The sequence below is a fragment of the Oryx dammah genome, unplaced genomic scaffold, assembly GCF_014754425.2.
Source record: "Oryx dammah isolate SB20612 unplaced genomic scaffold, SCBI_Odam_1.1 HiC_scaffold_2, whole genome shotgun sequence".
Taxonomy (NCBI): Eukaryota; Metazoa; Chordata; class Mammalia; order Artiodactyla; family Bovidae; genus Oryx; species Oryx dammah.
In genome coordinates, this window is record NW_024070186.1 from 198,340,204 (window position 1) to 198,366,821 (window position 26,618).

The window sequence follows — 26,618 nt, forward strand, 5'->3', positions numbered from 1 at the left end:
GCCTTTGTCTCGCCGCCCAGCGCTGACACCCTCTTTCAAAGCCCACTTCTGTCGCCCTTCACCGATCGCTTCTGCCCCATTAACCCATCGGCACGAGGCTCCTGCAACAAAGGCCCGGAGTCGGGCGGACGCGCGCGCGCCCGCGCATTGTCCGCCGCTGACCCCGCGGCCCCAGCCTGGCCCGGCCGGCCCGACGGGGCGGGGACGGGGTCGGCCTTGCAGATAAACACAGGAGGCGTCCTGCCCGGGCCGCGCTCCGCCCTCAGTGAACGCGGACGGGACGTGACGGCCGCCTTGGCAGGGCCGGCGAGCAGCTGCCGCCCGGGCACCGCGGGCCCGCCCGCCGGGCAGCTAATCCGCCGCAGGCCCCTTTGTCCCTCGCTGGACGTGAAGCTGGCAGGGAGCGCGGCTGCGGAGAGCGCAGGCCCGCCGCGCGGCCTGCCTGGTAAACAAAGAGGAGAAGTGTTGCCGAGCGGGGCTGCCGTCCTCCGGTTCCGGTCCCGCTCCTGCCCCGGGGGAGGAGACCGGGCCCCGCGGACCTGGTACAAGGGCTCCTCCGGGTGCGCCTGCAGTGCCTGCGGCTCACCGGGACCTCCAGGCACAACTCGGACCCGCGGTCCGAGGCCACACACAGCAAGCGGTCGCTCCTAGCCACTGGGCCTTGTGGGGGGCTGCGTCCAGGAGGTGCCGCCCAGAGCCCGGGAGCTTTCTCTGGAATCTGCGGGCTGCTCCTGGGCGGTGGCTGGGCTGCGCTGCCGGTGGGTCCGCAGCTGTGGTCTCTCTTCACTCTTCTGGAGACCCCTGTCTGGCCCAGGGCTCCTTTTTGGACCAGTGAGGCAGGAGGAAGGTGGCTTGTGGCCCAAGGTCATCAGAAGGTCACCTTTCTCTGCAGCGGGTGTTGTGGAGCCAGCAGGAGGTAGATGGGCCCAGGCAGAGCGGAGCTGCGGGAGGACATGGATAAGCACTGTGGTCTTGGCAACACTGTCGTCCTGGAGACCCCACTTTCTACACCCAGACTCTGCCTGCTTTCACTTTCTGTCCCTCAAATGCCACTCCCTGGGCTTCAATGGGCTCTCTGCAAGCCTGTCCTCAAGACGCCGATGTGTCCCCTGGAGGCATCCCACGTCGAGGCTAGGAGAAGGAGGTTCCTGGTTCTAAGCCTGTCTAGACTACTAGTTTTTTTTTTTTTTTATTCATTAAGCATTTAAAATAAAGGGATGGCAAGAGAAAGAAGAGCGAACACGGTAGGGCTGTCCAAGGCACCTGTGGTGCCTCCAGCAGGAACTTGCTGACCAGCCTGCCACTGTCCATGCCCCAGCCCCGGTGCTGGGGGACCCGAGGCCTGATTCTAGGCAGCTCTGCCATCTCCCTGCTGACCTAATGACAGGGTAACCACAATTCCTTTCAGAGGGTCCAGTGGTTGCCAAGAGTCCAGAAAGAAAACGAGGCCCCTTGTCTCCTTCCACCCTGCTGCCTGGAGCCCGCGGCGCCCTCTGGTTTTCCTCCTACAGAGACTTTACCCGCCAGGGTCGCACTGCAGCACATGTCCAGGCCCTCTACGCTTCAGGTGCAGCTCGGAGTTCTGACCCCAGCGTGGTCCTAGAGCGCTCTGCACAGGACAACTTCTGCAAGTGTTTGGGCAGAAGCGAAGGCTGACAACAGAGTCACCTCCTGGGAGCCTGCCACTGTAGCTGGGGACCGGAGGTCCAGAAGCTGGAGTTGGGCCAGCAGCAAGAGGCGAGGGTGCTTCTTAAACAGCTTTATTGAGATATCACTGCCGAACCACCAAGTGCACCCTTTTCGACTGTACAGCGCCGTGTTTCCAGCGCATTCACGGAGCTGAGCAGCCGTCGCCACTAATTCCAGAACACTGCCATCGCCCCCCAAAGAATCCCACACCCGTTAGCAGTCACTCCCCATCTTCTGCCCCTCCCCCCTCAGCCCCTGGCAACCACTAATCCACTTTCGTCTCTATGGATTAGACAAGGATAATTTTGCAAAAAGAAATTCTACCAGTCTGGGAAGGACTGTATAAATGAGGAATGTGGGGGTCAGGCAGGCCTGAAAACTCTCTGTGGATCAACATGGCCACTTGCCCCCACCTGAGACATCTGTTTTAAACATCAGCATTCTTTTTTTTTTTTTCTTTCAGTTTACATATATTTTTTAAAAATTTTGTTGAAGTACAGTTAATTTACAACGTTGTGTTCATTTCTACCGTACAGCAAAGTTACTTACACATATATATGTATGTTCTTTCCCATTATTGTCTACCACAAGATACTGAATAGAGTTCCCTGTGCTCTACAGTAGACTCTGTTGTTAATCCATCCTATTTTACCAGTTCACATCTGCTAACCCCAAACTCCCAATACTTCCCTGGCAATGCCCCCATCCCTGGCAACCTCACGTCTGTGAGTTATAGACATGGTCTTAAGATCACTTCTGGCCCCCTCTGTTTTCTATCTGCTTCTGTGGGTGCCAGCTGGCTCCAGCCTGGTGGAAACCACACCTTTCCACCCCGTCAGTGAGATGCTAACACCGGCGGAGCAGTCTGGGCACCCAGTGTGGCCATGGGGAGGCTCCTCACAGCCATCCGTAACTCCATCCTCCCCAGCCCTGAGGTCAACGTGATCCTCAATGTCCGTGGAGCTTCGTCAACTATGATTTGGATTTCAAAGCAATTAAGAAGTTGTTCACTTCAGAAAAGGCCATTTAGTTTTCCCTAAACAACAACAAAGAAAAAAATTTTTTTTTAATGTAGCCCATTTTTAGCACCAAATCTTGTCATCATCCCATTCTTTATGAGCCCAAACTCCTAGCAATCACAGCATTGGGTTTTTAATGAGCATTTTCTTGATTTACAGCAGAAATGAGCAGTTATCTGCTAATAACCCCTGAGTCTGAAATTAAAAGGGCTGAGAAAATAAACCAAATTGCCAAGATCAACTCTCGTTAAATAAAGGCGTCGTGAAAAGACACAGCACAACGTTTTCATGCATCAGATCGACAACACAATAGCTCCTCATTTGAGGCTGTAATTATTTAATACCACTTAGCAGCTGCAGAGCACTCACCCTACGAACGTTTAATGGACATTTGTTAATTAATTCTCAGCAGAGCCCATCCAGCTACTCTGCGCACGAGAAACTGAGGCAGGCACTGGAGGCGAAGTCTGCAGGAGAGCACAGACTCAGGTGGCCTCCGCCCAGCCCCCCCTGCCCACCGCAGTCTGAGCTCGTTGCTGCCCAGAAGTTTCTGATTCATGGCAGCAGCCGGGGGGCGGGGAATGTCTAAATGGCTCTGAAGAAATTCATAAACAAAGGCAGAGTTTATGAGTCTCTGACTTGGCTAGAGAGTCAGATGTCAGTTTTATTCCACCCACCAGGAGAAAACGGAGAACTACTTGACAGCCTGAATTAACTCAAAGTTAAAGGCTGCAGACATCGTGAGTTGCAAGCTGCCAGAGGAGAAATCCAGGCAGAGAGGCCGCAGGTTCATGAGAAGGAACCACATGCCCGCTGGGATCACAGGCACCAGCTAGGACTCAGCCCTGTCCTAGCGGATGGCAGCTGAGACAACAGAGAGACGCCCAGGTTTACAACTCAAGTCACAGTGGGCTTTCTGGTCCTGCCTTCCCACACGGCCACCGTGCTTATCCCCAGGCTCCTGCGGGAACAAGAGGCTGCTCTCAGTGGCTCGCTGTTGTCCTCCTTAGAAGAAAGCCTTCCATCCCAGGGACACAGCGGTGGCAGGCCAAGAGAGAGCCTAGGAGACCTTGGGAAGAGGATCTTGGTCCCAGAAGCCGGTGGGGGTAGAGGCACCCCTCCTCGGGCTCACCCCAGGCCCTCATTATGCTTCCTGGCCCCGAGAATGACTGGCACACGCTCCCCTGCAGGCTACTTGGGGGGCAGAAGGAGGCCAAGGCCTGGGTGCTTTACCTCGGCCAGTCTGATTCCAGGACACATGACCGATTTGATTGTTGGACCTACGGACGAGGGCAAGCAGGGGAGGGGGTCAGAACCAGTCACCCCTCCTCCTCTGACCAGTCAGATGGGCCCAGGGTCCAGGCTCAGGTCTCCAGTGTGTCCTGTGGAGCGGGTGAAGCACCCCCACTCTCAAGGCGTCTTCATTACTAAAGAGCCCGGCGTTGCTTTCAAAGACTCCACCGAACCAAAGCTCGGGCCTGACCGAGTTTGGGGGGGTGCGGAGGGTCCAGCTGACCCCCACCCCCCAGCTATGGGGCGCTTCACATCGATTACGAAGCTTCCCCTCGAAGTCACTGAGAACGGCCCTGTGGGGCCGGGGAGGCTGCGTGTGACGGGTGACGAGCGACAGGCCTTGAGACGGAGATGACTGCAACCCAACGCCTACAGCGGACCAGACACGGAGGAGGAACCGGAAGCCCAGGGGCGCCAACCGGAAGGGGCGGGGCCGCCGCCTGGAGACCCCGGAAGGCCTGCGGGTGCGCTTGGCCTCGGCGCGCGTGCGGCGCTCCAGGCGGCGGCCCGGCCCACCGCCCTGCTCGTGGACCAGGCCGCCAGGAGCCAGCTTGCGGGTGGGGGGCAGAGCTCGTGGCCGGAGGGCGAGGGCGCGCCTGGGAGTCTCGGGGTGAGGGCTGGAAGGCCGGGCCCGAGAGTGGGCTGCGGGCCTCAGAGGGGCTGAGCCGGGGCAGGCGGCAGGCAGGGTCCTTCTGTGGCGGGGTGACCTGGTGAACCCCCAGACTGGGAGGCGCCTCCGGCTGTCTCCGCCCCTGAGGCTCAGACAGCGGTGCCGTCTCGTCTGTGGTGGGCGCGGTGAGGCGTGTCCCCCCCCCCCTCGTTGCTCCCCGGAGGGTGGCTTTGTCTGGGGCTGCTGCTCTGGGGCAGCGCGGGGCTCCTGGGGGGCCGTCCTGGGGGGCGCGGGCTTGTCTTGGTTCACTCTCCAGGGAAGAAAGGCCCCTGGACTCAGTGTCTCCCAAATGTCAGTTATTGAAGTCTTGTGGTATTGAACACCACGGTGTATTTTCTGTTTGTCTTTAAATATACTTCAAGCAGAATTGCTTTTTAAAAAAATTAAGTTTTTTTTGCTGCACCTTGAAGCTTGCAGGATCTCAGTTCCCCAACCAGGAATTGAACCCAGGTCCTAACCGTCGGACCACCAGGGAATACCCCAGAATTGCTTTTTTAAAAAATATTTTTATTTGACTGCCCCAGGTCTTAGTTGCAGCATGTGGGATTTTTAGTCGTGGCATATGAACTCTTGGTTGCAACATGTAGAATCTAGTCCCCTCACCAGCCATTCAGCCCGGGTCCCTCACAGTAGAAGTGGTGACTCCTAACAGCTAGACCGCGGGGGAGTTCCCCAGAATTGCTTTTTAATTCAGCCTCATCCTCGACCAACTCTGTGAAATCCCAAGTTCAACGTGCCCGCTGCTTTCTCTCGTACAGAGATAAGTGACTGTTGAGATAAGTGATGGTTATTAAAGACTGCCTGTTTGTGTGCCCCTGTGGTCATCTTGCAGGCCCCAGGAGCCCGCTCTCCTCCGTGTGGGAAAGTCCTAGACCGGGTGGCCTAATGGCGGATTCTGCAGAAGTGAAACCGTGCTTCCGTGGGAGGCAGAAAGGGCCCTGGGACAGAGCCCGCACAGGAGCCCTCAGCGTCCAGCCGCCGCTGTCTGAGCGACGCTGGAGGAGCCTCTGGGCCTCCCCGAGCCCCACGTGCCTGGCTCCACTGCAAGGTGAGCTGGCCGTGAGGACCAAGTGAATTTATACCGGGGGAGAGTTGGGGAGAGTGTCTTCATTGTTCTGAAGGAAAGGAAAGGCAGTTGCAGCTTGAACTGAGGATTGTATTTCTCTGGGATTCAGAATTTCTTGAGCCTAAAAAACAGTGGAGGGGTTGATGACGCTTGAGGACGTGCTGTTCAGAGAGATCAGCCAGACACAGAAGGACAGACGCTGTGTGACCCCACTTCTGTGAGGCCCCCAGAGGGGTCAGGGTCATGCAGACAGGAAGTCAGGGTCATGCAGACAGGAAGTAGGGGGTGGGGGCCAGGGGCTGGGGGAGGGGGCTCAGTGTTAAATGGGGACAGTCTCAGTTTGGGAAGATGAGAAAGTTCTGGAGATGATGGTAGGGATGGCTGCATAACAGCATGAATATACTTAATGCTCCTGAACTGCACCCTGGAAAAATACTAAATGGTAAATTTTGTGCTATGTATATTTTCCCTGCGATAGAGAAAAAAGGGTAGAGAGGAGAGAGGAATGCACTTGTGGTGGGCACATGGGGCTTCATGCTATTAGGTTTCTCCACTTTCATTCATAGTTGAAATTTTCCATAATTTTAAAAGGATTTCTCAGGCTTTCTCCAGGAGGGCTGGGCCCCGGGCTTGGGGTCTCAGAGCTTTTGCAGGCACGGAAGCCCGTGGAGGCTTCTTTACGGCTTTCTCTGTTCCTCCGAATGTGCTTATTTCTAAAGGAGACCCTCTGGTTCTCTGGCCCCCCCAGGAGGGGCCCAGGGACCCCATTTCAGCACTACCTCCGCCACAGAGGTCAGCCCCACTCACCTTCCTGGGGGGCGCTGGGCGCTGGGTGGGCCGGAGGCAGCCCTGCAGGTGTGGATGCTCCCCTGGGAGGCCTCGGTTTCTGCCCTCTGCCCCTTCGTGGGCCTTGAGGTCAAACTGCCTCCTTCTCTCTGTGTGCTCAGCACAGCGAACACCCCTCTGTTTAAACATTTAAATTCACTTAGGTTTGGGTGCTGGCATTTAGCAAGGAAAAGCTGTCTCCATTAAAACCAACTAACAAAGGTTTTCCTCTTCCCTACAACTTTCATTTCCACTCCTCCCTCACCTTTTAAAACATTCTACCTGAGTGAAACATTCCCGTTTGATTTTGCACCCAGAGGCCCCTGTCCCGGAAAACGAGACCTGTTTTTGTTTCCCTGGGGTCAGTGGTTTCCCCCACCCTTAAGTTCCGGTCACAGTGCTGGAAAGAAAAAGCGGTCAGACAAACACCCTTTCCTTCCCCCTAGGAAACCACCCGGAGACTTGGCCTCCCAGGCATTTAGAGCCCAGCTTTCTCGATTCTCGTGGCTGAGAGTCTGGGTTTTCCTAAAGAACTCTCCCTGCCTACTTTCTCTGTGAATATATCACCACAGTCTGGACACTCGGCTGCTAAAGTTGCCACCAAGCCTCTTTGGTATTGGGTAAACGTCTCTGAGTAATTCAAAATAAGCTGCCAAACAAGGCACATTCGTTCAACGTTGGGGAACATTTCCAATACGCAGCACGAAACGAGAGCTGCACGCAGAGGGCGCCCTCAGCGCTCCGGCTGGAGGGGCTGAGCAGAGGCTGCATTGCATTCCTTGAGCTTCGTGGTCCCGAGTCTCCGCTGTTTTATTAATTTTTTTATCTACAGTTCTAAACTACTATTTCATTTATTAGAACAATAGGGAAGCTTATTGGGGTGGTATTTTTATTAAAATTTCTATTAACTTTTGCTATCAGTACAGTTGTAGATTAATTAATTTTTACTACTTTTCTAAAGCAAAAAATATTAGAGCTGATCCCAAGTTACTTCAAATGTGAAACAAGCCAAATCAGAAAAAGAGCAGTTCGGAGAGAGAGATGTCGCTGGTTAAGACCAGGAGGAAGTTTATGGTCAAGGTAGCTTGCCAGGTGGGTCGTCTTCGTCTGGGGAGGCGGTGCAGGCGAAGTTCTGCTCTGTTCTGTCTGAGGTGATTCTCACAGAGAGACACAGGTTCTCTCTTTCACGTAGTGGGGGAATTGCTCTGTCTCTGGGGTGGATGCGTGATTCTATGAAGCGGTTCCTTTGCTTTTTGTTTTTGGCCTTGGTACTTGGCCTGTGGGATCTTAGTTCCCCGACCAGGGATCAAACTCAGGCACCCTGCATTGGAAGTTTGGAGTCTGAACCGCTGCCCACCAGGGAAGTCCCTGCAGTGGCTTTCTCAAGGCGGAATTTACGTAATGTGAAATTCACCATCTTACAGCGAACATGGTTGATACCATCACAGCATCCTGCACCCGCCTTCCTCGTCCCCAAGGAACCCTGGGCCCGTTAGTGGTCGCTCTCGACTCCGCTCCTCCCAGCCCCTGGCGGCCACTGATCTCTCTGCCTCTGGATTTGCCTGTTCTGGGTGTTTCACGTAACAGAGTCGCTCACCACGGGGCCTTGTGTCCTGGCTTCTTTCACGGAGCGCCGTGTTTTTGGGGTTCGTGGCTGTGGACGTGTCGGCGCGGCGCTCCTTCTTCCGGCCGAGTCCCCACCCAGCGTGGGTGCAGCTCGCCCGTTTGCCACCTGTTGTGGACGTTTCTTTCCACCTTTGTCTTGTACACAGCTGCTGTGAACGTGTGTGGATGTCTGTGACTTTGGGGCCTCGTTTTCAGTGCTTTGGGTGCAGAGCTGGGAGTGGAGCTGCTGGGTCAGGTGGTCATTCTCCGTGTTTTCTGCTCTCTGGCTTTGACATAGTGAATTTCCTCCTCCCCGTCCCAGGTCGGGACCGTAGACGTGACGTGTGGGGGGATGATGGGAACAGTAGCTGCCTGCCTTGGCAGGCTGCTCGCCTGCGGAGCTCCTTTGGGGAAGGGGTAGGGGGATTCCTGTGGGCCGAGCATGTGCCTCCATTCTCCTGACACACGTGTCCCGGGGGGACGCCAGGCCCCTGCGATGTTTTCCGGTAGAGTATGGATATTACTGTCAGCCACATCCATTTTCCACCCTAAGCTTGCTCATTTTAAATTGAAGTATGTTAAAATCTTCCAACACTTCAACCAGAGAGAAAACCCCTGCAAGGGGACAGGCCCCGGGGACCCCAGAGGTCAGGACAGGCGAGGGAGTGTGCTGGACCCTGCTTCCCCAATGCTCTGGGTCCTGGAAAGCCTGGGTTGCCGTCTGTCATCCTCACAGAGATTCAGGGACATGCCCAGCGCCAGCGAAGGCGGAAGAGCAGGCACGAACTCAACCTGCCTTTCCTCCAAACCTGTTACCCCAGGAGGGGGACAGGCAGGCACGGACCCTGCCAGGAGGGAAGGCAGAACCTGCCCCGCTCACACGAAGCCAGCCGCTCGCCGAGCCAGAGCGGATCCGCGGTGGCCCGCACCTTCTGTGCCACCCTGGCCTGGGAACTCTGGCGCAGTAGACACTACCCCGGCCCTCCTGACTGTCCAGAAGCGGTCGTGGGCTAGGGCAGCGTGGCCCGCCGGTGGCGTCTCGCCTCACGTGCCCGCGGCGTGGACCGCCATCCTCGTAGACTCAGCCGTGCATCTCCCACCAGTGAAACTTCGCAGAAGCAGGAGGCAAATCAGCGAAACGAGGACCGAGCTCTGGTGTTGGGCGTCCGGGCTGAAGTCCGCCGTCGTCAGCAGGCGAGCCAGGAGCCGCAGCCTGGAGGTGGGAGACAAGGGGGACAGCAGGGAGGCGCTGCCTTCGGGCGCCTGTCCTCGGTGTCCCGGCCCAGCAGCTCGGCTCTGGGTGGTGAGTGCAGCCGCCGGGCAACAGTGGGCCTCAAGCCCAAGGCACATCTGGTGCCCAGGTGTTCGGGCTTCGCTCTGGCATCCGGCCAGCAAGGATTCAAACTCCCCTCCCCCGACCTCCCCACCCTCAGCATCATCCCAGGAACACTCTGGGGTCATTTCCTTCGGAGGAGGAAGCCCAGGGACAAATAGACTTCTGTCTAGACCCTGAGGCTTGGTTCTCAGTCCTTGACCTGCCCTCCACTGGCCGCCCTCTGTTCCGACTGGAACCTTCAGGACGAAGGGCTGGGAGGCTCAGAGCTGAGGCTCTCAGCGCTTTGAAAACCAGCGTGTTGCCTAATTAGACCATCTGGACGTGAGAGGTGTCCAGACTCACGGAAATCCACACCCACTGAAGCGGGGGCTTCCTGGGAGCGCTGTGCAGAGCAGCTTCTCCCCGCTCTGGGCGCACTCCCACAGCTGGACAAAAGCCCCCCTCTGGCCGCAGACAAAGCTGCGCAGGAGGGGCCTGCCGGCCCGTGCGGAAGCTAAAAGCCGGGGTCCCACCCCGCACACCTGCAAAGCCCAGGACAGCCTGCCGTCCTGCTAGAGAGGAGCGCGCAGTTTAGGAAGGGTGTTCACACTCTGCTTGTGAAGCTTTTTCTCTCTGGAGGGAACCGTCCTGAGAGGCTCATCTGCTGGAGAATTGACCGCGGAGAACAGACCCGGGCCCGTGGGCAGCGAGGCCCACCTTCTCGCAGGAGGTGATGGACGCTGGTGACCACCAGGGAGCGGGCTGATGACTCACCTGTCAGAGTGTGGGAGCATTACTGCACTTATCAAAATAAGCTCGTGTGTGTGGGACCAAAATAAATGAGGCCAGGCCTGAACGAGGTGGGGCTCCCGCCAGGAGAACACAGGACGTCTAAGAGAGAGTCTGTAAACGTGACTCTGTTTGTTTTATGAGGTTCCCGGGGGAAACTTTTTTTTCCTTTCAGAATTCTGGGTATTTGTTCCTGATGTTTCTGAAAACTCAGTCAGATCACCAAGTGTTTCCTGCACGTCTGTGATGAGTGAGGTGTTCTGAGAGCAATAAAGGAACAGCGGGTACTGGGAGTAAAAATGAAGTTCCAGAGATTTCTGTGCATGGAACCCAGATGAAGCCTGGGCAGGCGGGAGGAGAGCAGAGGGACCAGGAGGCTGGTGAGAGGATTGCATGAAAAGACGGAAGAATGAGGCCACCTAGGTGACCCCCACCCACCCGACAGGCCTCCCAGCAGAGGGTGGGAAGGGGAACAGAGGGCGTGCCTGTGGATTTCGAGGAAGCGTTGAAGGAAATACCTTAGTGGGTTTGCAAGACTTAAGTCCCAAGCAGGATACTTAAAAAGAAGTCCATATCCCAATCTCTGCTGCGAAATCACGGTTACCAGAGGCAGAGGGTTGATCTTACGAGGGATGAGCAGGGGAAACCAGGTTCCCTGCAGATCGTGGTGTAAATGCAGGCTTCTCTACTGCTGGGTGGAGTCCAAGGTCCAACGGAACAACATCTTCAAAACGCTGGGAGAACGTGGCCCTCAGTGCAGGACTGTGCACTCCTCCTGAGCCATCGTAGGTGAAATAATGACAAAAAGATATGTTCACACATAGCCTGGCTGAAAGAGCTACCGAGGAAATAAGGAAAATCCAGGAGGAAGAGCGACATGCAAGATACGCCAGTGGGGTTTCTTTAAAAAGGAAACAGGAGTGAACCTCAACAGACGGCATCGACTGCACGACATAAAGCGATAAAAGGGGTCATCAGGCTCAAACACGAGATGAAGCAAATTCTGGGTGGCGGGCACAGGTAGCACAGACGCCTCATCTCAGCGCACGCAATTCTGGGTCCTGGCTCTGTCAACAGGATGAAGCTTCGGATTAACTGTGTTAATGCAAATGTGTTAGAAACGGAGAATGCCTCGAAGCCTGAAGGATAGTCTACAGTCGCGGTCTGCTGCTGTTCAGTCGCTGTCGTGTCTGGGCCTCGACCCCACGGACTGCAGCACGCCAGGCTTCCCTGTCCTTTGCTGTCCCCCAGAGTTTGCTCAGATTCATGTCCACTGAGTCGGTGACTCTGTCGAACTGTCTCATCCTCTGCTGCCCCTGTCACAGTGATATCTAGTCTCAATTTAAGCTAAAAACATTGGTTTAGAGGAACATAAGACACTTAGAGTTGATGGCGGGACAGGTGAGCTGAGGGTGGTCGCCGCGGTGGAGGAGACGCAGGAAGGCTGCTGCAGGGGGCCTGCCGCGGAGCTCGGTTCTCACTGGAGAAAGAAGCGGGAAACATCCTCATTCAAGGGTTTGGGTTTTTCTTGTTACGTGCAACCCTTGAACCCTGGGTCCACTAACGCTATGGATACCCAAATGCCCAAATGCTCGTCCAAGTACTCGAGTGATAGTGAAATCTCTGGGCACATTTTTTTAAATAGTTTTTATTGGAGTCAAGTTGAAGGTTGTGTTGGTTCAGGTGTCCAGCCAGGTGGGTCAGTTGTGCATGTGCGTGAGCCCACGCTTTCTCGATCGTTTTCCCACGCAGGGCGTCACGGAGCGCTGACTGGAGCTCCCTCTGCTCTGCAGTGGCCCGCGTTAGTTGCCTGGCTGACGTGTACCGTGTTCAGCTGCTTCAGTCGTTTCCAGCTCCGGGCGACCCTACGGACTGTAGCCCGCTAGGATCCTCTGTGCGTGGGAATACTGGAGTGGGTTGTTAAGCCCTCCTCCGTGGGAATCTTCCCGACCCAGGGATCAAATCCTTATCTCCTGTGTCTCCTGCATCGGAGATTCTGTCAGTAGTGTGTATACCAGAGTCCCAGTCTCCCAGTTCATCCCACCCAGCTCTTTCCTGCCTTGGTGCCTTGCGCCCCAGAGACTACCTTATCTCCTGAAAGCGAAGTGCACAGCTGAGTGCCTCTGCTTCCACGCTGTCCTCTAACTGATGCTGCAGGCCATCTCTTCCAGTGAGCACAGGCCAGAGGGAGGGACCCTGGGCTCCCACGCAGCCCGGCTGAGCCCGACGCTGCCTCGGGAGTCATGACAGCCCTGGCTACTTTTGAGCCTGTAGATATAAACCCCGAGCTCATCACACCGCCCAGAGAAGCACCTTGCTCCCTGCCTATAAGCACCTTCTGTCTTTTTTTCGCAGCAGACTTAGAAGGAGGCTTGTGGTCCTCTGACTTGCCCAGCCAGGATGTCTCTCTGTCTCTCTCACATGACCCAATGGCTGCCAAGTTGGGAGTGAAACACGCATGTGTTGTCCCCGGACCGTTTGTGCAGCCGTCCTGGCCACGAAGGCTGGGGTGAGAAGCAGGAACAGCAGAGTGCCTGCTCTGGGTGTGACGACTAACCACCCCTCAGCCTCTGGCTCGCCCGACGCCATTTACTTCAGTTTGGAAGTAAAGTCCACTGTTATTTGGAAGTTCAGAGCAAGTTACTTGCCTGGTCCTGAATACTGAAGCGGGTGTGTCGTCCTTCAGCCTAAATCGCCACTGAAGTTTCATCTGGTCTCGCCCTGCATTCTGCAGTCATAAAGCGTTGACACGCGTCGCTAAGGTCTGAACTTGGCAGCGTTTTCCGGGCATCTGCTCTTCGCTGCCATAATTCACATAGTCAAGCTCATGGCCCCTCCACCCCCGTGACGGTGAAGAATATGCCTTCATACTCAGAGAGTGAATCGCTGCCCGCTTTAGGTTGGGTAGACTCTGGCTCCTTCCTGCTCAAGTGTGACCAGTTAAATGTTCACATATTAATTAACCATATGCAGGAGCTTATCAAGTCGACTATCAGTAAACGGAGGCCATTTGACTTTGATAAGCGATGATGTAAACTGTCCCCCGCCTCGCTCCACAAACTCACACTTAGGGAGTTTGGTTCTTTTCTCATCAGGGCCGAGAAAGAAAACTGGGGATCCCTGTTGTGCTTGGCATGATTCTGGGGGACCCGCCTGCTGGCTCAGTGGTAAGGAACCCGCCTGCCAGTGCAGGAGACTCAGGTTCCATCCCTGGGTCGGGAAGACCCCTTGAAGAAGAGAATGGCTGCCCACTCCAGTGTTCTTGCCTGGAGAATCCCATGGACAGAGGAGCCTGGCAGGTTGTAGTCCATGGGGTCACAAAGAATCAGACGTGACTGATCACGCGCACACATCATTTGGGGGCAAAGGAGACCAGAACTTGTTACCTTCCGGGCCCAGAGCCTGCCTAGCAGCCACGCCTGCGCACGTGTCCTGATGGCGGCCGCGGACGTGGCGGCCGCGGCATGTCAGCTGCTGTGAGTGCCTGTGGAGTCTGCATGCCACACGGCGTCTCGTCCGCTGACACGTGGGCGGACAGGCCAAAGCACATGCCCTCACGACCTTCGTGCCCCGAGGTATCCCACTCTTGGCCTTGACGGCAGTTCCGACACGCCCGCGGCCCATGGCAGTTTCCGGACGGGAGGTGGCAAACGCAGCCTCTCCCCGTAGCAGCTGCAGACCCGCTTCATCTCTGCACAGAAGCGCTTCTGGTTTGTCGGCTGACGTTGAAATCCAGCCTTGAAAAGGAACAGCACAGACGCTCCGGAGAGCGTGGGCCCGCTCCGGGCGGGGAGCCTGGCCGCTCTGCAGCTCTGCTGTAATTGCTTCCACGTGCCATGTGTACGGGAGCGCTGTGGAGACAACAACCCAAAACAACAGGAGGCGGGCCGGGCTCCTCACAGGGACTCGGGCAAGCGGGCAAACCACCGGCCAGATGCCTGCCCGCCCGGGGCTGCAGGCCGAGGAGGAGCCGGGGCAGACACCCCACACCCTCCCCAGGACAGGATCGGGGGACACTGGGGTGGTCTCCTGGCAGGAGACAGCAAGGGGTCAGAATCCGGGGGGCAGGGAGCTGCTTCTGAGAACTTGGAGGCAGGCAGTTTCAGTAGATGAGGAATTTAGAAGGAAGTAAGCCCCTTGACCAAAACTTCACTTTAAAACTACGATTTCACTTTGTAAAAAAGCAGCACGTTATTTGAGTCGACGCGTGGAAATATCCAGACTGTGTTTCGGCCTTGGTGGCAGATGCCCTGTGCACGCCGCCTGAGAAGCTGCTGTTGCTCCATAAATATTTATGGGGACCGTAATCCTCCACATCCCAAGGATTTCTGTGCTCATCTTACCACCCGTTCCTGCTGGAGCTGGGCTTGCAGGCCGTTTTGCCCGCAAGCATTTTTCACCCTCAGGAAGCTCACCCCAGACCGGGGAACCTGGAGCTGCCGAAGCCTCCTGCCCGTGGGCAGCCAGGTGTCTGACTTAGGCCAGCGGGCAGCCTTTGCTGCTGAGGTTTGTATAAGAAAGTTCGGGGTTCCTAGCTCCTTCCGAACTGGCCACAGATCGGACTTGTCAGACAAGCGAGCTGGCTGCCATATAGTGCTGCCTCGTGAAAGGAGTCTCAGTGTGCAGGAATTGTAGCCATTTAAGTGTCTGCTCTTTGCAAGATACGAGGGCTTCCCTGTTTCCCACCAGGGATCTGAGAGCAGCTCCTCTGATAGTTGGCCATTGGACAGCTTCCTGGTGGCTTGAGGATTAGAACCATGTTTCTCATCACATGGAACTCAGCATTTTAGGAAAGGGATCCCAGGGTTTCCCTGGCGGCCCAGTGGTTAGGAACCCGCCTTCCAGTGCAGGGGACGCGCTGCAGGTTCAGTCCCTGGTCAGAGAGCTAAGGGTGCCCCACGTTGCAGAGCAGCTAAGCCCGAGACACACGCACACCAGCCCAGGAGGGGCAGCCTCAGAGCAAGCTGGGCCACAGTTTGGAGACAAGCATGAGGGACAGCCTGCAGTGGGTGGGGTGGGGTGGCAGGCAGGGAGACAGTTCCCTCTGGGGATGGGACCTCTGGGTCCACCGAGCCATTGGAGGGCCAGCTTCAGGGCTGCCCCTGCGCTGACCCTCAGGTGGGGTTCTGGACCAGCCTTCTCAGGCTGGCTCTCTACCCCAGTGCCAACCAGTCACGCTGCTGGGGCTCGTGGAGGCTGGTGGGCGTGAGGGCCTTGAAGCTCGGGAGAGGCAGTGACTGAATGTTTAATAGAAGGGCTAGTTACTATACGTGTGTCAACAGTTCCACAATCAGATTTCATCCCAGAATGTAGTTAACATAAAGAGTGGGTACCCAGGCTGAACCCCTAAGCTCCAGAGTCAGGGTGCTCCGACCCTGTGTCTGCAGGGCTGGTAAGAGGTGTGGGGCACTGGCCGTCCAGGTGGCAGGGCCCGTGTGCCACCCGTCCTCCGCAGGGAGCTGTCTGGAACCTGGTCCAGGAAGTCCTCGTCTCACCCTTCCCCGAGTTTCCAAAATCCACATCAGCAAACACTGCCGGAGGACCTCCTGTCCAGCGCCTGGAAGAAGTCCCCGTCTGTGGTCAGCCCACGACAGCGTGCACTCTTAAGTGTGAGAGGCAGAGCTGCCCTTGGCAGAGGAGGGCCTGCGTCCAGGCGGACTGGAGCTGCCCCGGCCAACGGCTAGCGAGCAGCGCCACCCCATGGCCAGGCTCGGAAACACGCCGCCCGCTCTAGAGCTGTCCCCAGAGCATCGCGGGCTGCGGCGTCCTCTGGGGAGGCTCCCCCCAACCCCTGATGCTGCACGGCCCCGAGACTGGGCCTGTTGGGGACCCTCACCCACCCTACCAGGCAGCTGTCCGTGTTGGGGTCCCCCTACTGACGGATGCGGAAGCAGTGTGGGCAGGGGCAGAGGCAGGACCTGAGGGAGGCCAGTCTCTGACGTGGAGGCTGCGTTTGCCCCGGCAGGGGTCCCGGCAGGGGCGGCCACTGCCCAGGGAAGGGCCAGTGCCGCCGGCGCCTCCGGAATGGATGCGGAAGTCTGGAAGGGGTGCCCAGTGGGAAGGCCGACTCCCTCCCTCATCCTTCCATCCCGTAGACCAGCATTTACCGAGCACCAGCGCGCCGCGCACTGCTCCATGCCCCCAGGCTGATGTGGCCACAGCAGGGAGTTTGCACTGACCGCAGCGCCCCCCGCCCCGGCCTCGTCCCTCTGGTGTAGAAGCGGCCTTGGATTCCGGTGGTGGTAGCTGCATTGCCTCTCGGTTGCCTCACCTCTGTGCAGTCAACTCCCTACCTTAAATCCCTTGGTTATTCACACCTGAAGTTGAGTCTGTTTGCTTAGACCTGGACTGATGTAAAATCACTGGAAAGTTTTAAATAGGCAAGTGACATGCTCTCCTTTATGGCTTACTAAGTACAGCAGGAGGTCCAGTTAGACGGCTTGGGGGAGAGGATGGTGGCCTGGGCTAGGGCGTTACCATGGTGACAGAGATGGAGAGTGGCCAGTGGGTCTGGGATATTGTCAGCAGGACATGCTGATGGATAGAATTGGAGGTTGGTGGGAAATCGAGGCATCGATGTCTCCAGGGTATTGGCCAGAGCAGGTGGGGTAATGGGCTGTCGTTGACTAAGACGATTAAGAATGGGAAGGGGCAGCTTTCAGGAGGAAGATCGAGAATTCTAGCAGCTGGCTGTTCAGTTACTGGTGCCCAAGGGGCGGGACCACTGGAGGCAGCCTTCCCAACTTTGTCTGGAACTAAGGCTGACCTCAGGGGAGATGCACTTCTGATGGTCATGGAAGAATCCGTCCTTCCCAGAAGGCTCACCCCCTGCATCGCTGCCGGAAAGCTCAGAGCGGGCAGGCAGGGTGGGCAGCCGCTGTCTCTGCTGAATGTCAGAGCCTGTGGGAGTCCTGGTGATTTTGTTGAACACCTAGAACTACCAGTATGTTTTATTCCCTCTGGTACCCAGAACGGTTTTACAGGCAAAGGCTCCTATCTTATATGCATATAGTTTCTGTACTTAAAGAAACCATGTTTTAGCTGGACAGAAATAAAGTTCACCAGTCTGTGTGCTGAAGCTGACATGCAGGCAGAGACGTGGACCTCCGCAGAGACTGGCAGGGTTGGCGTCTCAGGGTCTCGCCCCCATAGGCAGCAGAATGGGGTGCAGCCAGACGGGAAAACTCGGGTTGTGTGCGCTCTACCCGCTGACTTCTCTTCTCGCCTCTGGTTTGGAAGCAGAATGTTTGGTGTTCTTCCTGGCTCACAGAGAACAGCCAGCCAGCAGGCCGTCCCTCCCGTGGACGGGCGAGGGCTCAGAAGGCCAGCCCAGGCCCCCCAGGACCAGAACAGCTCTGGCAAACACTCGCACAGAAGGGGAGACACGGGAGGCTTGCTCTAACCCTTTTGTAAAGTGAGATTTATCCTGTGCCTTCCCAGACGGAACTGAAGGCCTCTTCTCCCACATTTTACCCAAAGTAGCATATTCGTGGGGTAAAAATAGTACCCCCTCAGCCATGACGTGCTTTGTCTGCGTCCTTGGGGTCCAGGAGGGAGGGTGTGGCTGGTGTGGCCCACCACAGGGTCCACGGCCTCTCCTGACAGTTGGAAGCAGCACCGAGTCTTGGGCAGACTCTCAGGCGTTGGGTGAGACACGCGTGCCGAGACGGTGAAGAAGCACCTTTCCAAAGCAGGTGCAGTTCAGACGCAAGGCCTTCCTCCCCTGCAGACCCCCAGCTTCACCTCACAAGACGGAGCCCAGCGGGAGGAGGGGTCCAGCTTACTCATGGCAAGTTCAGTCCTGTGCTTGGGAAGCAAGCAGATGCTTTGGGCAATTTTCCTTCTCAACCCTGTACTTCTTAGAAAAGAAAGTGTCTGAGCAGGACTCACTCTGGTGATGCCCCCAGGAGTGCTTGGTTCTGAAATCGAGGGGCAAAAACCCAGACGGCCAAGCGGCAGGGGTGGCCGGGTGCAGCCACACGCATCACACCATGAATTACGTACCTCCTTCCTAGCTTGGTCACGGAGCAGTATTCATACCGTGATGTTAACTGGGAAATGGGGAGATTAACAGAATATGCAGGGGCTTCCCCGGTGGTCCCGGGGTTCAGAATAAGCTTTGCAATGCAGGAGATACGGGTTGGATCCCTGCGGGGGGAACTGATCCCAGGTGCCACGGAGCAACTAAGCTGACTCGCCACAACCGTGGGGTCCGCGAGAGCCGTGCGCTCACTGCAGCAGCTCCGCGTGGAGCAGCTGATCCCGCGTGCCGCAACCGAGACCCAGCACAGGCAAACAGACCGGTTTACAAATTGAAGTTAGAGCCCCGGGATGCTGCACTCGGCGCGCCCCCCGCCGTGAGGAGCGCCTGTGGTCCCAGGGAACCCCGCCGCGTGCACTAGGAGCCGAGTCTGGGGTAGTCCCACCCCCAACTTACCTGGGACAGCTGAGCCACATAGGTGCCCAGGAGGGTGGACTGAGATTTTTGGCGTCGAGGCACTGTGGACGTGGACACCGCTTCCCCGGTTGTGTCCCCTCACGCGTTCCTGGCGTGTGCAGGTTTAGACCCCTGGGTTTCGCCCCATGTGCAGGCCCCCGTATCACCACCACAATCAGCCCCACGGGGCCCCCTCTTACACGACGCCCACCTCCCTCCCACCATCCCTCCTGCCTGGCAGCCGCTCATCTGTTCCCCATCTCCGTAATTTCCACTCCAGGAATGTTCTGTGAATGGACTCAAGTATAGCCTTTGGTGATTGGCTCTTCTTTCACTCAGTTTAATTCTCTGGAGATTCATCGAAGTTGCTGTGGCACAGTTCGTGCCATTTTTATTGCTAAATTCTGTGTTTGATGAGAGTTTGGAAGGAGGTTTAAAGACTATTGACCGCCTCTCAGAGCTAGGATATTTGCCCAGCTGAAGTCGGTGGCACTCAAAGAGAAAGTCTGTGTGTATCTCTGGAGGCTCAGATACTGAGGAATCCACCTGCAGTGCAGAGATCTGGGTTCAGTCCCTGGGTCGGGAAGATCCCCTGGAGGAGGAAATGGCAACCCACTCCAGTGTTCTCGCCTGGAGAAGCCCGTGGACAGAGGAGCCTGGCGGGCTGCAGTCCATGTGGCTGAAGCGACTCACACTTTCACTTTCACGTCCAGAATCTTAAATATCCTATAAAACAATTCTCACCCTCCCGTCTTCTCAGGAAACTCATGTAATCCTGATGCTGCAAAACCTCAGCTAGACTTACCACGTCTTATTTTACTGCAATTGAATAATGTCTCCCCAGATACATTAAAGTTATAGAAGTCTTCACTATTTCTCTTTAGTTATTTATGCACCGAATATAACTTGCCTCTCGATCCTGCTTCGCTTTCTTTTCCCTAAAATGCTGCCCATCTGTCCCCTGCAGTGGCCTGATTGTTACTGTGCGGCTGCTGCGATCTGTGGTCTTTAGTTTACTAGTTTATGCCTTATATTGAATTATCTTCATATAAGATTTGCAAGAAAAATGGCTTTTCAGCTTACTCGGGAATTTGGGTGACTTAATTTGGGGAAGGTGATTCTAAAGAAAGAAACTACAGACGGAAACATAGAGTGTCAGGAAAAAGGAGGGTCTCCGAGGAGCCGGTCCAGAAGCAGCAGCAGCGCTGGCTGGCCTCTGAAGGTCAGGGGGCCCGACGACAGCCACGGTCAGGCAGCGCCGCAGCAGGCTGAAGGGGCCGCAGGCCCGCGGGAACACCGTGCCTCCCTGAGCACTCGGGGACCCCCAAGCATCTGGTCCCTCCGTCTTGTTCCTACCCCACCCGACTGGCTCACCCACGGGCGACCCCAGCACGGACACCTGGACTGCCTCTGCCCCTCGCCCGGGGCACCTGTGGATCTGACCGGCTTGCTGTTGGCTCTGGGGCCTCCTGCCCAGCTGGCCAGCTGTGTGGGGTTGAGGACAGCGGGCAGAGTCAAGGCCCCCTGCCCGCAGGGCTGTGGGGGTTCCAGGCTGGTGACATGGCCCTCGCGGGGTCACCTCAGCAAAGGGCCCCACGCCGGCAGGCGGCAGGAGGGAGCTGGAGGTGAAGGTCGTGCTTCGAGGGCTCCTCACGACCTCGGCCACGACTTCTGCAACTACAAGGAGAGTTCACATCTGCGCGGGCCTGCACCTGCTCCCTGCGAGTCTGGGATCGCACGGCCTGGGGCACCCACCCATCATGCCCCCACAGGGGTGAGAGGACAGCCAAGAAGGGCGCGGCCGGAGCCGCGCCTCACGACCCGGCCAGGGCTGCAGAGGGCCGGAACGGGGGACCCTGTACGGACGACGAGGCAGCCCCACCCGGTCTCGAAGGCACAGTGTCGCGAGGAGGGGCCCCTCGGGTGCGCCCCCCAGTCCACAGTGCAGAGCGGGCGGCAAGCCCCCCATCAGCCGACTGTGAAGTAGAGTCTGCGTGCAAAGCGGCCCCGGCCACCGAGGGACGAGTCGACTCATGAGGCCCATCCGCGCCGCGGAACACGGCTCCGCCACCGAAAGGGGCGAAGCGCTGGCGCAGCTGCGGGGCCTGCGAACCTCGGGAACATGGCGCTCGGTGAGAGAAGCCCGGCGGAGGGACACGGTGTGTGAGTCCATCTCTGAGAAACGTCCAGAACAGGCGAATCCCAGGGGCAGAAGGAAGAGGAGTGCTGGGTGCCGGGCTGCGGGGTGGGACGCGGGCGTGCAGTGGGGAGCGCCTGGAATGGCGGGGGTCTCCTTTTGGGGTGACGGAAGTGTTTTGGAGCCCCCAGGTCACAGTGGTGGGTGCGCACCATCGTGAATGTGCTAAATGCCCGGAATTGCTCTCCTTAAAATGTTGATTTCGTTCTGTGTATTTCATGCCAATTTAAAGAACAGCTTGATAAAGGCCTTTATTGTATTCGGCGCTCACTCGTCCACTCGCACCCTAGTGTCTTCACACGTGTTGGGCGGGCAGGAGCAGGCACAACAGATGTGAGCCGGGGTTCCCGGTCAGTGCGACGGTTCTTACCCTGGGATTCTTAAAACACAGTCGCAACCCCGGAGATTCTTATTCTACAGGCCGAGATGGGGCGCTGGCAGCCCCGACTGTAAACCGCAGGTGGTGTCTCCGATGACCAGCCTGGTCTGCATGTGACCAAGTGCGTAGAAAGCCCAGCTCTGGGCCTTGAGATATCCTCAGCGACAGGGGGTCGGCCACACTCGGGCGAAGAGGCAAAGACCTGCGCTTAGCGCAGGACAGACAGCCTGACCCGACTTGGCTTCTCGGGTCTGGTCCTGTCCAAATGGGTGTCATGCTTGCCTCTGACCACACGGTGGCAGGAGTGAGGCAGGCGTGACGTCCAGGGGTTCCCTGGCGTCATCCGGGAGCAAGTCAAATGGAAAAGCATCCTCAGTAAAAGAAACTAGGGATGTGTGTCTAAGGGAGTAAGGCGTTCAAGTCCCTGTGGTTTATTGAGAGGGCAGGTCGTCAGCAGCCCGCCAGTGTCGGCTTCTGAAACAGCAACGTAGTCCTGCATGGGACCCCCGGATTTTGGAGCTTTTAACTCTGAAAAGTACCCAGGGAGGTGAAAGTTGAGCCGAGCTGGGTAAAAGATGGTGTCCAGAACCAAACGGCAACGTGCGGAAGAAGGAAAGTACCGGCAGGAGCTGCATGGGAGAACTTTGAAATTATGACGCCTCATCAGAGAAGCCGAAAGGCTGTGTGACTGCGCTGTGTGACTCCAGTTACCTGAATCTGCAGAGTTGGGAGCCAGATCCGTGGTTGCCCAGGGCTGGAGGATGTGGTCCATCCTCCGTGGGAGGGAGTTTCTTTTTGAAATAATAGGAAGTTCTGGAGTTAGTGGTGACAGTTGTACAACCTTGCGAATATACTAAAAATCATTGAATTACACATTTTCAATTACACACTTTAAACAGGTGGATTGCATAGCGTGTGACATATTTCAACTGACCTGTTTTTAAACTTTTACTTCAAATTTTATTAGTTTATTTTTACAGTTTCAGAAAAACGGACACGAGTGAAGCGACTTAGCCCACAGCACGCACAAGTGTTTATTTACTTATTTGGCGGTACAAGGTCTTAGTGGCGGCACTCGGGATCTTTGTTCTTCGTTGCAGTAGATGGGATCTTTTTTTTTAATCTGCAGCTTGCAGGATCTTAATTCCCGACCAAGGCTCAAACCCAGGAGCCAGTATGAAGGCCCTGAGTCCTAGCCGCTGGGCCCCGAGGGAAGCCCCGTTCTTTTCCCCTGTGCGCAGTGGCCGCTCTGCTGGGCCGAGGTGGCAGCCCCCTGTAGTTTCTGTTTGCGTTGCCCTAATGGTCAGTGATCCGAGCGTCTTTTCATGCACTTTTGGGCCCCTCAGCTATTCTCTTTGGAGAAATGTCTATTCAGGTCCTCTGCCCATTTTAGAACCAGGTCGTTTGTTTTTTTTCTTGTTGAGTTTTAGTTCTCTCTATATCCCAGATATTAATCCTTTATCAGAGACATGGTTTGCAAACATTTTCTCCCGTTCTCTGAGTTGCCTTATTTGCTGATACTGTCTTTTGGTGCACAAAATGTTAATTTTTGTGAAGTCCAATTGGTCCGTTTTTTCTTTTTCTCTTTGCACCTTTGATCATGCTTCCCATTGCCCATCAGCGCCTCTGTCTGCCCAGGGGGCATTCACCAGCCATCTCGTCCTCAGGGAAAGGCCTCACCAGGGACTCTGAAGCTGGCTCCCTTCACAGAAAGAAGCGCTTGCTCTTTCCAGTGAGAAGGAAGGGGAAGGGGGCCTCCCTGGTGGCTCAGAGACACGAGTTCGACCTCTGATCCGGGAAGATCCCACATGCCACGGAGCAGTAAGCCCATGCACCTGAGAGCCGGGACTCCGCGATGAGAAGCTGGAGTGCTGCAACCAGCGAGGAGGCCCTGCTCACCGCTGCTGGAGAGAGCCCGCGCCAGCAACGGAGACCCAGCACAGCCAGTGGTGGAGAGATACAAAGTAAAAAGGGAGGGAAGGAGGCTGGCTTTGGCAACACGTAGGAGTCCTTCCTCACTGCATAGACTTCTGCTTAAACAGGTGTTGGTGACACAGGGTCATCTGTCAGCCTGTGCACATACTAATCCACGAGCAAGGCCCTGCCCCAGACGAGGCTCCGTGCGCGGCGAGGACAATGAGTGACAATGAGTGAGTCGTCTCGGCCTTGCTGCCAGTGAGGCAGGCGTGAGCGTCCGCATGAAGATGCTGGGTTCTGGAGACACAATGTTGCTTCTCATGTCTTTCCCCACTTCTTACCTTCAGAATAAATCTTTAAACAGCATTACCAGATTCTTCACAGAGGCAGGCCGCACAAAGCAGCCTCGTTGTCTGCTGTGAATACAATATCTTCTAAAATCTCCATCACAACTGTGGGCGTGTTTCCTCCCGTAAATCTAGGCTGCCTGTCTCAGATCAAATTCCGCTTCTCAAGCAATTTCACAGCTAAATCCTCCCAAGTCATTCGTAACAGTTTCTTTACAAAGGACATGAGACTGGCTGTGAGCCTTTACTGACTTACAAAGCATTTACCATTTTCCTGTTTTTAGAATCCTTATCCCTTTCGAGTGGGATTCTAAAAATATCAGTTTAAGCCACCCACTAATTTTTAATCCTTGCTTCTATTCCTATTGACAGATGGACAGTTCATCTCCTAGCCTTTGTCCTTACTTGATTAAGCAATTCTAATCTCTTCCTGACAATTTGATTATTGACAATACGATCAAGTCTGACTGAATGCCAGGCAAGAAGGTATCCTTGCAAACAGAGGTCCTGAGACGGGCTTAGCAGCAGAGCACCTTTTAGGTAACTTCTGTATTTTCTCCTCCCTTTCACTGTCTCTCCTTGGGCAAGAAATCACAGTTCCTACCCTAATTGCTCGGTTAATATTTTTAAATAAAAATTACTTTTCACTTCTCCACTGCTGCACCCTTCAGGGTGCAATTAAGGGTGTTCAGATTTTGTTATTGTCTTTAAAGTTTTTCTAAACAGCAGGTGGTCTGGGCTTACCACACAGACTCCAGCCTCACCTGTAAACAGAGTGGGCTTCTGGAGACCCCCCTGGTGATCCAGTGTCTGAGACTCTGAGCTCACAATGCAGGGGGCCCGGGTTCAACCCCTGGTCAGGGAGCTAGATCCCAGCTCCACATGCCATGTCGCTGCAGTCCTGTCCGACCCTTCGTGACCCCGGGGACTGTAGCCCGCCAGGCTCCTCTGTCTGTGGGATTCTTCAGGCAGGAAGAAAGGCAGGGAAAGGGCTGCCTTTCCCTTCTCCCAGGGATCTTGCCGACCCAGGGATCAAAACCGCATCTTGTCTGTCTTCTGCACTGGCCGATGGGTTCTTTACCACGAGCGCCACCTGGGAAGCCCAGCACAGCCAAATAAATAAATGTGGTAAAAATAAAATGGTCCTTTGGAGCCGGATGCCCCGCCGTGTGGGTGGTGGTGCGGGCCTTGCACTGAAGGGTGTGGGCCGAGCTCTGAGCGTCCCCGGCGTGTCCAGGGAGACAGCTGTTCCGGCCCTCAGCGCTGCCTGCCTTCAAGACTCACTGCAAAGCTCCAGTAATCGTGACAGTATGGCATTAGCAACACTAGACAAATAGACCAGTGGAACAGAACAAGAGCCCAGAATAGCCCCAGACGAGTACAGTCAGCTGACCTTTGACAAAGGAGTGAAGGCAGTTTAATGGTGGAAATGGTTTTCTCAACAGATGCAGCTGGAACAGCTGGATATCCACATGCGAAAAAAAAAAAAGAAAAAAGAAGAATCTAGGCATAGGCTTTATGCCTTTCACAAAACAGCAAAGTCGATCACCACTTAGAACCAGTAACTGTAAAATGCAACAGTAAAAACTTCTAGAATAGAACAGAAACGTCTAGACGGCTCTGGCTTGGTGGTGATGGAGCTCTGTTTCATTCTAAGGGTAGTTGATTTATAACACTGTGTTGGTTTCAGGTGTACAGCTCCAGACTCTCTGCACTATGCTTTATTATAAAGTACTGACCCTAGCTCTGTGCTGCGCAGTCAGTGCTCGCTGTTACCCTGCCTTTACCTGGTCGTGTGGGTGCTGCTCTGAACCCTGGTCTGTCCCTCCCCTGCCTCACCCGCCCCTGGTGACCCTGCTTGCTTGCTATGTCTGTGTGTCTGCTGCTGTTCTGTGAATAAGCTCATTCGTGGTGTTTTTCAGGTCCTACATGTAAGCCTGCCTTCCATTTGTCTTTCCCGTTGTGACCTGCTCGCTTGGTGTGGCGGTCTCTCGGTCCTCTGCGTTGCTGCAGACGCGTCATTTCATCCTGTTCTGTGGCTGAGGAACACGTGCATACATATCGCATCTTAATCCTCTCACCTGTAGTGACTGTGGACACTGAGGTGGCTTCCGTGTTTTGGCGATTGTGAATGAGGCTGCTGTGAACACTGGGGTGGGTGTGTCCTTTCCAGTCTTTCTCCTGACACGAGCCCAGGAGGGGACTTGCTGGGTCACGTGGTAGCTCTAGTTCTAGTTTTTAGGGACACTTCAGACTCCTCCAGAGTGACTGAAGCAGTTTGCAGGCCCATCAGCAGTCTAGGAGGCTCCCTTTTCGCTACAACCTCTCAGCGCTTGTTTGTAGACTTTCCTTCCTTTCTTTCTCTCTTTTTTGGCCACGCTGTGGCATGAGAGATCTTAGTTCTGGACCAGGGATTGAATCCAAGCCTCCTGCAATGGAAGGGCAGAGTCTCAGCTGCTGGACCACCAGGGAAGTCCCTGCTCTGATTTCTTTTGCCTTGGGAGACGGATCCAAGGAAGCATTGCTCCGGTTTTATGTCCACAGATGTTTTACCTGTATTCTCTTCTAGCAGTTTTGTGATCTTTAAGCCATTTGGAGTTTATTTTTCTGTGTGGAGAGAGGGTGTGTTCTAACTTCATTGATGTTGATATGGCTGTCCAGCTTTCCCAACACTGCTTGCTGAAGAGACTGTCTTTTCTCCATTGTATATTCTTGCCTCTTTTGTCGAAGATTAATTGCCCATTGGTGAGTTACTTCTGGGCTCTCTATTCTGTTCCGTTTCTCTCTGTGTCTGGTTTTGTTGGCGATGACGTTTAAATACAACAGCAAAAACCTGACGTATGAACGAAAGTATTGATACATTGGGCTTTATTAAAATTAAAAACACGTGCTCTGTAAAAAACATGCTAAAGGTATGAAAAGACAAGTCACAGGCGGGAGGAGGTGTTCAGAAAGCAGTATCGTCTGGTAAGAAATGTGCATGCGAGGACCTCCCTGGTGGCTCAGTGGGGAAGAGCCCACCTGCCAGCGCAGGGGACATGGGCCAGCCCCAGTCTGGGAGATCCTACAT

General features: G+C 55.5%; 1 long non-coding RNA gene across 2 annotated transcripts; it reads left to right on the top strand.

The window, feature by feature from the left end:
• The first annotated feature begins 4,863 nt into the window (after positions 1-4,863).
• LOC120859336 lies at positions 4,864-10,571 on the top strand. 2 transcript variants are annotated; one of them, XR_005720057.1, is made up of 4 exons: positions 4,864-4,962; positions 5,504-5,719; positions 7,524-7,654; positions 9,271-10,571. It is a non-coding gene; the product is annotated as an uncharacterized LOC120859336 (long non-coding RNA). The 2 variants fall into 2 exon arrangements; XR_005720056.1 differs by lacking the exon at positions 9,271-10,571 and having other exon boundaries at positions 7,524-7,790.
• The last annotated feature ends 16,047 nt before the right edge of the window (positions 10,572-26,618 follow it).